At 45.3% G+C, this 10,603-nt stretch overlaps 1 protein-coding gene across 1 annotated transcript in view; it reads right to left on the reverse strand.

The window, feature by feature from the left end:
- Positions 1 to 10,030, reverse strand: part of CACNG7 (calcium voltage-gated channel auxiliary subunit gamma 7) — a 144,460-nt gene extending 134,430 nt beyond the window's left edge. Inside the window, exon 1 of the mRNA XM_040325669.1 lies at positions 9,359 to 10,030. The gene's annotated coding sequence lies outside the window, so the exon portion shown is untranslated. The remainder of the gene's footprint in view (positions 1 to 9,358) is intronic.
- Between the last annotated feature and the right edge of the window lie 573 nt (positions 10,031 to 10,603).

Consider the following 10,603-nt stretch of genomic DNA (forward strand, 5'->3'; position numbering starts at 1 on the left):
TCAGCCCAAAGGGTGGCGCCATTCAAATAGAACTTCCCTTTTATAGTCGTCGTACGTGTTGTACGTCACCGCGCTTTGCTCAAGCATTTTTTTTTGCACAATAGTGTGTATGCAAGGCAGGCTTGACAAGAATCACATCGAGAAAAACTTTGTTTTTTTCCATGACATTAAAAAACGGTCGTGTGTACGCCGCATTAGTCTTTTAGTCTGTTAACCAAAAGTTGGGGACGGAAGCAAGACACGACACCTACTGGTTATGATAAAGAATATTCAAAACATGTTGATGAAAAATTACATTCCTTAAAAACAAGAGATTTATAGAGCTCAAGGAAGCTGTAATATGAGCTCTGTCAAGACCAAGTTCATTTACATGCCTTGGTGGGACCTCTTCTAGAGTTAAATGCTAATTTTTGCTTAATTCAAACAGTCCTGTACATAATTATAAGGTGTCTGTGAATCAGTACCTGGACAAGGTCATCAAGTGCCCAGGGCAAATATGCCAAACTGTGCCTCCCCCCCTCCCCATTCTTGATGTGCAAGCTCAGGGGATTCTACAACCAGAAGACACTTCTTGTCAAAATCACAGTCGCCATCACTACTCCTGTCAGCTTTTTAACAGAAGGTAGGCGCCCCCATCCCTAAAGAAAACAATTGCACCCAAGGCAGCGTGCATTTCTCACATTCTAATACTTCTAGGCAAAGAGGCAATAGATGTACTATCCTTGTTCATCGTGCTGTGTGTGCGTACTTGGTGCCCAGTTGCCCATCACCATGAGCAGTTGCTGAATTGTCTTCAGCTTGTACCTGTATTCCTGTGAACCTGTTTACCTGTGTATGACCCTGCTTTCTCCTTTGCCTTTGCTCCTGCATTAACCTTGTTTACCTGATCTCTCTGACCTCGGCCTGCTTACTGGAATTGTCTTTGTCTGCTGATTCTGTACTGCACTGCCAAGCTGTTACAGACCTTGGCCTGCTTCTTGGACTTGCTCTGCCCTGCCACTTTTTGCTGCCTGCATACTGGCTCTGCTACAATCTCATGCTCTGGTGCCAAGCTGTTTCAGTATCCTGTTCTTAGGGAGATCGAAGATTTGCAGTCCAAGGACTCCGCCTGTGGAATGCACTACCAACCACCATCCGACTGGAGTCGGGCCACTTGGCCTTCAGGAGACAGATTAAAACCCATCTCTTCTGAGGTCAAGGGGTTCCTTACCCATGAAATGGATACAGCGCCCAGAGGTGATTCAGTTCACATGTGTTGCGCTTTACAAGTCTCTCACTCACTCACTCAGGACTGCGACCCCAGCTTCGTCCACCTAAGAGCGGACTTCACCAGCCAGCTACTCTGGCACTTGTGCCACTTCATGCCGTCACACTCTCTGTCTCCTCCTTCAGGAGCAGGAGGTGCAAGAGAGACCTCCACATCGTTTCATTTGTCACCAGGTACGTGATACCCAGTCCTGCTGTGAATGCCCATGTGTATAGATTATGAGATAGCTGTGTGACCTATTGCTCTATACTATCTAGTCGCATAACAATACTTTTTTGGTGGATGTCCTCCAGTGGATTTTATCACCTACTGGCTTCTTATATCCTACTGAATCTCTTCTTTGTGTTTGAACCTCTGCCTCCTCGCATCCCAAAAAAACTTATTGATGATAAAACTGGAGACATTGTAGGTTAGATGAGCTGTTTAGGAAACAGTGTGTATTACATATGCAATTATATTCACATATTTCAACAGTTTTAGTAAGATCTACTCATACAAGGTGTACATACATTCCATACTAGAAGCCTGACTTTTTATTGTGAAAGCAAAAGACAAGGCAAGCTTATTTTATCTGAAGCTATTCTTATACCAAAGCAACATTCCTTACTTCTTTTTTTGCTTTTAAGCTAAGTCCTGATCTCTGTACAGTTACCAGTGTTAGTGGCATCATAATAAAAAAGAAACAATTCTTCCTCTTCCTAAGCCACCATGGCTCAAACTGTACACTGCAGCTGGAACCCTACATGGATATTTGTGCATCTCTCCTCTCCTTTTTCCCATAGAGGCTGACTCACAGCACAGTGTCTTCCCATCTACTGAGTGTTCTGCAGAGCACATCTCCTTCCACTCACTGTCATGTGGCTATGAAATATGTTTCCCACGTAAGCCTCCGTAACTATCCCTCTTTCTTCTTCTGAGATTGAATCCAGATTCACAGAATTACATGACTTAATTTTGAGAGATTATTTTTTTGTACTTTTTATTACATTTTTTATACACAATTCTTTTATAAGTGACTTCTGCTTGAAAAGACCCACAAGTCAGTATATTACAAAACTACTTCCAAAGCTGAACCTAGGTGTTTTAAATGGCGGACACGTCTGGGGAATTCTGAACAACTGTCAGAGATCTCCTACAGCAAAGACTCATTGCACTGCAGCAGGTGATCATTCTCATGTGCATGTACCCTGTTTCCTCCGAAAATAAGACAGTGTCTTATATTAATTTTAGCTTGCAAAGATGCGCTAGGTCTTATTTTCAGGGGATGTCTTATTTTTCCATGAAGAAGAATACGGTACACATTAGGGCCCTTTCACACGCACGGACAAATGGTCCGTTTATCCCTATGGGATTGCAAACATTAGCGGATGATGCAACCATCCGCGTCCGCAAAGATCCGCTTTTGCGGACGGAAGAAAACCTTATTTTTCTTCCGTCCGGCGGAACGGATCGGATGAATACGGACACACGGTCCGTATTCATCCGATTCCCCATAGGGGAGAGCGGAGGAGAGACAGGGCGGTCTCTGCACTGTGTGCGGGGACCTCCCTGTCCACTGTCAGCTCAGCAGGGATTAACGGAGGAATCCCCGCTGAGCCAAACGGGCTAACGGAGCGGATCAATACGGATCCGCTCCGCGTGAAAGAGCCCTTATTGTTGAACAAAATAAAGTTCATAGGGGGCAATCAAAATGACACAGGAGGCACAGAGGGGGCAATCAAAATGACACAGGGGGACCAGAAGGGGGGGGAATCAAAATGACACAGGAGAATCAGAGGGGGGATTACAATTTTGGTAACCTCTTCTGATCCTCCTGTCATTTTGATTCCCCCTCTGATCCTCCTGTGTCATTTTAAGTGATCCCCCTCCCCTGTGCCAGTGGACACCTTCACCAGACATCCCCCCACCCCTTTATCAGACATTTTCACCCTACCTCAGTCACCCCTGTGTGTCCACACAATGTGCCCGACTCCTGCTCCACACTACTCGCTGTCTAATTGTGAGTCGGCCAGACTCCGTCAGGGCAGATCAAGCAGCAGGCTGAAGCTTGTCCTGGCGGTGGCGCGGGCTCTCTGATGAAAAGAGACCATGCACTTCCTGTCTCCTCCGTCTGCGCTGTGGCCAATAGTGAGCTGCGCAGCGGCGCCCGCCCCTACGTCCAGGGTACAGAGTTACGTCAGCTTCGGAGGGCCTCATTATCGGGATGCCTTATGTTCTGGGGAGGCTCTATTATCGGGAAGGTCTTACTTGGTACCTCACTTCCAGCATGTTACTGGCTCCTGCCTGTTGCTGACCTTGAACTTGATCCTGACACTGCACCCGTTTGCCTGGCTGCTGCTGAATATAGCTTGTGAACAGACTTCAGTCATCCCACCTAACTATGCACTGACACTAGAATGCAAGGAGGAAAAGACGAACTTTCAGTGGTCATCTGTGATTTATTTTTATTTTTTGTGAGCTGTTTTCCATCATATGTTGTAAGCAAGGCCTATAACTGGGCCTTATATATGTGCAAAATAGAGACATATTTTGACGGCAACCAAACAAGAGCTCTCCTGACGACGCAACTAGCGAAACGCGTAGAGGCTGTTTGGACACACACATTGAGGGTGCAGCACACCAGCGCGCACGGACCCCTTGTAGCAATACATGCGGAGCACAGCGGGGCAAGCACACCTCTTAGGACGCCACTTAAATGCTGGTCAGCGGCTTTTAACGGTTGACACTGCCAAAGACACTCAGTGCCGGTCAGAGGCACTTTATATTGTAAGTGTTATATTTTTTTACCTTTTTTAAATAAATACATATTTTAATATACTACACCATGATGAGCCCCTTGTTTTTGAGGAATTGATGACACCTTGTAAAAGGGAAAAGGAGGCAACACCCACTGACCGACAAAGAAAAGACACCACTTTGGAGCCTAATAATATCTGGGGTCTGGTGAGTGTTGATTTTAACCATTGGTGATGGTGGCACATCTTTGTCGGGTGGAAGAGATAGCGGCACTTTCCTGTACACAGCATTACCAACATTGAACCTTGTGTTTGCTGGAACCTATTGTATAAGAGCAAGATTGCCTGTCATTTGGACTATTTTTAAGTGCAGCCAGCACATTGCACATTTGTATGGTTGTTTGATAATTATTTCACTTTTATTGATATTTATTTTATTTTGTTCCAATATTGGTTATTGGACAACTCACGGTGCAGTTGGCGTACTGCATATTGGGTTTTTACACACACATATATATATATAATATATTTTTTTGTAATATCTTTCGTATTGTTTTCACTATTTGGTTGGTCAGTAGCAGCAACAGCCATTTTTCTCATAGAAGCACTGTGGCATAGGGATTGTATGCTGACACACTGATCTAGATATATGATTTAAGTTTGAAATCACTGTGTCACATTTGTATGACTCATATATTTCTTATATTTTTTATTGTTTGTATTCAGGTTATTCACACTTAAGATTGGGTACATTGTGGCCCTGATATTTCACTTATGTCCATATTCCCAGAGATTAAATACCTCTGGATAATTAGATCAGCGCAGTAACATTTTTCTTCTTAAAGCAAGGCCTATAACTGGGCCTTATATATGTGCAAAATAGAGACATATTTAGACGGCAACCAAACAAACTATAGCAAAAGCCTCGCTATCTGACTACCTTGCATTATCTGTGATCAAAACTAGACTTCCTTGGACATTAACCAGTAAAAAAATGACAGTGAAACGCTCTGAATCAATGCCCAAATTTACTCTCCCTACCAATAAATATTGAGGGGATGATGTACTAAAACTGGTGCATTTAGAAATTGTTGCAGCTGTGCCTGGTAGCCAATCAGCTTCTAACTTTAGCTTGTTCAATTAACCTTTGTCTATATGCCCTGGTTCACACTGGGTACGATTTCCTTCAATTTGAGATGCGATTTCACATGTGAAATCGCATCTCAAATCGGCGGCATTTGCCGGCAATGACACTGTCCTAATCGGTGCGACGCCGCATCTGCGGCGCTGCACCGATTTCAAAAAGTAGTTCCTGTACTACTTTTTGTGATTTCGGGCCGCGATTTAGATAGACATCTGTGCAGAGACCTGCACAGATGTCTCTTAAATCGCGGCCGAAATCGGGACTGCCGGCGGGAGTGAAATCGTGCGAGTTCAGCTGAACTCGTACGGCTTCACTCCCGCAGCCCAGTGTGAACCAGGGCTAAAACCTGGAAGATGATTGGTTTCTATGCACAGCTGTCACCTGATAGACCTAGGATGTTTTGTCTTAGCAGTTGGGCCTGATATCACTCACCTTGGCTCCAAAGCACTCACCCTTCCCGTTTCTTTCCTATCCCACCTATTCATTCCGGGCTGCTTAGGTTTATAGTATATCCAAAATTCTGATTCAGTTATAGAGCTTGGTTCTCGCAGAAATTTCTTATGTTATTCTACACTGCAGCGTAACTGAATACTATGTTGCATTCTTGTATGGCTGTAACAGTAGTACATTGGATATCTGTATATTTTTTTTATTTTGTTCAATATTTTTAATGAAAATGAAAATCATAGATATTTTTTCTGTTCTAGTTTTCATAAATCTCTGTGTATATGTTGTATTTATTTTTTAAATCAGCCCATCACTCAATGCAGCAGCTCTTGTTCTGGGTTCCCTTAACAGTGTAGATTACTTCATAAGAGAACTCAATAAGTTATTAGTGATGCTGAATGATTGTGATTATTACCTGAACTCATTGGCAAGACAAGGGCTACAGCTGACAATACAGTGTACAGTACAAGCCCTTGCACCATATAGTGGATGGTGGATCTAAATGAGATTGTACGGTTATCTTTAGAAAAATAAGCATTACTAAATTTAAAGGGGTTGTAAAGGTACAATTTTTTTTCCCTAAATAGCTTCCTTTACCTCAGTGCAGTCCTCCTTCACTTACCTCATCCTTTCATTTTGCTTTTAAATGTCCTTATTTCTTCTGAGAAATCCTCACTTCCTGTTCTTCTGTCTGTAACTCCACACAGTCATGCGAGGCTTTCTCCCTGGTGTGGAGTGTCGTGCTCGCCCCCTCCCTTGGACTACAGGAGAGTCAGGACGCAGGGCCGTCTTAATAGCATCATGTGCCCCTGGGCAAAGTAATGCTTTGGGGCCCCTACAATGGAGTGTAGGTAAACAGATATCAAGTAGGTATGAGGCAGACAAGCGGAGCTTCCCCTTTTGTGTGGTGCTCCGCATTAACTATATAAACAATCATTCTGTACAGCAAACAGTGGAAAAAATACTACATACAGTATATAAAGTAACAAAGCTGTCCTGTGCATATAATATATCTGCTAGATTGATGCCTCCCCATCACTATGGCCCCTCTGCACCGCTACCAGCTTGCCTCCCCTGTGTATCCATCACTCTCAGTGCCACCATGGGGTCCCCAATTTTGGGGCAGCGTGAGCTCAAGGACCAGCTTCTTTGGGGAAAGTGCAGGGGCCCCCTATGCAGCTGGGGCCCCTGGGCAGTGCCCAGGTGTGCCCTCTCATTAAGACAGCCCTGAGTAGGAGGTAGGGGATATCTATGGTGTAGAGGGGTCAGAGTGCTGGAGGGATATCTGGGATGTAGAGCGGCAGCCCGGGCTGCCCCAATTTTGGGGCAGCCCAGGCTCAAGGATCAGCTGCTTTGGGGAAAGGGCAGGGGCCCACCATGCACTTGGGGCCCCTGGGCAGTGCCCTCTCATTAAGACAGCCCTGTCAGGACGCCCACTAACACACAGCTCCTTTCTCTATCTGCAACGTAGAGAGCGTCCTGACTCTCCTGTAGTCCAAGGGAGGGGGCGAGCACGACACTCCACACCAGGGAGAAAGCCTTGCATTACTGTGTGGAGTTACAGACAGAAGAACAGGAAGTGAGGATTTCTCAGAAGAAATAAGGACATTTAAAAGCAAAGTCGAAGGATGAGGTAAGTGAAGGAGGACTGCACTAAGGTAAAGGAAGCTATTTAGGAAAAAGAAATGTACATTTACAACCCCTTTAGGAAGGCAGTTATAATTAAAAAAATCAAGGCTATGATAACAAAGTAACAGAAATCACATGACACGTTGAAGAAAAGAACTAGAAATTGCAGTTCTGTTGCCATAAGATGAAAGTTAAACACTGGCTGGTTGGGATGACTTGAGAGGATGAATATGCAATGCAGCAACATTGGGTACTTGTACATCACAGCCTGCTATGGAACGACACAAACTCATCAAACAGCAAGCACAACATTTCTCCAATCTAGAATGACCATTTGATGGAATTTGTGTCAGTAGTGACATCATAGTACTTAATCCGCACCGACTCAACATTGGGATTTAGGTCACTGATGGAAAAGGGACAGTGACAAAACAAGTGACCGTTTATGACATTTGAAAAAGGCATATTAGCAACGTACGCACAGATGCAGTCCTGGGTCGCAGGATATTCTGCTATGCAGTCCTGGATAACAAGGGGACCCTTTGTCCTGATTGTCATGTTGCAGAGTTCCCAAGTCCCCCCTCTACCCACCAAAGTCCCCACCGCCATTCCCTCTAATCCTCTGCAGTAAAATCGTACCCCCCCCCCCCCCCACCTGCATATCACATCCCACTGTCATACCTTTCAGCCAAAAGCCTTGTTGGATCCAAACAGGGATTGAATCAGCTTTTTTTCATGAACGCTGGTGCAGTCCCTCCCTCCTCCACTTCTTTCCCCTAACCCTTCCAGGCTCAGAATGGATAAAGATACATAGGGTTATTCCAATGCATGTCACCCCTTTACTATGGAGAAGGGAGGGGGGGGGGGGTTACACCATACTACCTCAATGTACTCTAGACTAACAGCCCCCCCTGCTCCCCTCCTTCATTCGCCAACCAATAAAAAAGTAATTATGTGTCATTCTATATCATTCCTGCTTCCCACACTTTTTTTTATATATGCTCCTCCCTATCTAAAAAGAAATCATTGGCAGGGTTGAACCGCATACGACACCCCCCACCCCCCCCATACGACTCCACTGCCACCCAGTAAAACCTACAATGAATCACCGCTTTACAAATCTACACTGGAATTTGAATGCAATGTATACTACACTATGCTGCTGTGATACTATGACACCTAGAACAGCATGCATCAGCAATCGGGGTGCCCTATGACACCTAGAACAGCATGCATCAGCAATCGGGGTGCCCTATGACACCTAGAACAGCATGCATCAGCAATCGGGGTGCCCTATGACACCTGGCTAGAACAGCATGCATCAGCAATCGGGGTGCCCTATGACACCTGGCTAGAACAGCATGCATCAGCAATCGGGGTGCCCTATGACACCTGCCTAGAACAGCATGCATCAGCAATCAGGGTGCCCTATGACACCTGGCTAGAACAGCATGCATCAGCAATCAGGGTGCCCTATGAAGGTGCATCAGCATGTAATATAGTCTTGTGTTTGCGGCACGCACACACAGCACACAATTGCTGACAACTTGACAAAACAATTGAATAGAGAAGCGACATGTGCTGCATGATATGTGTACAAATACTGCACTGCACGACAATGTCGGATAAATCCCCCACACTACCGTAAATGAATAATGGATGGAGGGACCCTAGCGGATCACACTTCATCAATCTCGTCCTTCTCGATACTGCAGATAGAAAAAAAATCGCGGCATCTCTGTGTTACCCAACAATTCTATTAAACAGCTCAGCTGGCGGCGCAAACATTTCTACGCCAGTTAGTGGATAATTACATGGTATGTTTGGATCCATCCCACTAGAAATCTTGGTTGGACTCATAAGCATTGATACAAACTCTGCCCATCGCCAACTCGTACACATTGATGTAGACCCCCCCCCCCCCCCATGGAAAACCCCCATGTTATGATGCAGCATGCGTCAGGCTGTCAGGTCAAGGAATAATAATAAAAAAAAAAAACACACAGCATGGAATAACAGACAGATTAGGCAGGGGGTCACGGTCAAGGTTTAACCCCTGGGACACGCATCGGCTACGCTGAAAGAGTTAAACGAAGCAGGAGACGCAGAATATGACAATGTAGGACATCATCTCACCTTGTAGACACGCAATCTAAGAGCTGCGGTAGTCTTCTCTTAGCCTCTGCATAGTTACCGCTTCAACAAATCTTGGGATGGCATTCCTTGGAGTCAATGACATCTATATGTGTGTGTGTGTCAGTATCCCCAGCCTGACAATTCTTCTTCTGCATGGAAAGAACGTCTACTTGATTTCTTTCTTCCCCAGGTACTTAGTGATTTTGCTCCTAGATCTGAGTCATCCTTTTCTGAAGATGTAGAGAGGAAATCAGCTACATACATCTATTGGTGTAGGTATGGATCTGTGTGTCGGATAGAGGGGAGGGGAGGGGGAGGGGGATGGGAAACTGGCTATTGCAGCTTGCTAAAGTCTAGGTACTGTAAAGTCATCTGTGGCAGGATTCTGAAGAGGACCTGTCTGGAGATGTGGGAAGGAGCTTCTCATATTTATACAATCAAAATACAAGGTTTAAAAAAAAAGAAAGAAAATACAGCTGTCATTTCAAGGAATGGAGAATAAGGCAGGGAGGGGGGGGGGTTTGATGAAAAGGGCAGACTGTGTCTTCTGTGATGAGCAGATCGCAATGGTGCGAAAGGCATCCGCAGCCCAGTTAGGAGCCTGGTCTATCCTGAGATCCCCATTGTCTTCCCTCTACATAGCTTTTCAGGAGCACTCCATCTCTTCTGTGAGTGGCCAAGATTTCACAACCCCCTCTCTGACCCCCTCCCTTCTCTTCAGTGTGATGTCACAGGGATCTCTCTTAAAGGGACAGTAGACGCTGCTTCCCATTCACTCCTGTATGTCTCTGCATTGAGCTGTACTGGTTACACCTGCCACCCATGAGGACTGCAGTGGGGAGCAGCGATGACTAAGGGGGGGGCTCATTGTGTACTAATGTGCATGTGTCTGCTCTGTCGCAGGATTCCCAGCATCCCTCCCATTCCTGGAGAGTAAACAAGGATGCTGGACATTTAATCATTGCTGCCAGAGGGGCTCTACACTTCTAATCAGCGGTGAACTATATCCTGGAGCAAGGTGTCATGCTACCTGTCACCATCCAACCTAGGAACATTTATTTGCTGCGGGAGCATAGGACATTCTTATTGAGCTGACGCATAATCAATTACCCAAATATCTTTTATTAAATCTGTTTACCTATTTTAGAGCCCTTTCACACTGGGGCCACCCGTGTGATAGCGGCAAAGCGCCCCTCGTTTTAGCGACGATTTACCGCTGTTTAACCACTTAACCCCTGGACCATA

The sequence above is a fragment of the Rana temporaria genome, chromosome 10, assembly GCF_905171775.1.
Source record: "Rana temporaria chromosome 10, aRanTem1.1, whole genome shotgun sequence".
Classification (NCBI taxonomy): Eukaryota; Metazoa; Chordata; class Amphibia; order Anura; family Ranidae; genus Rana; species Rana temporaria.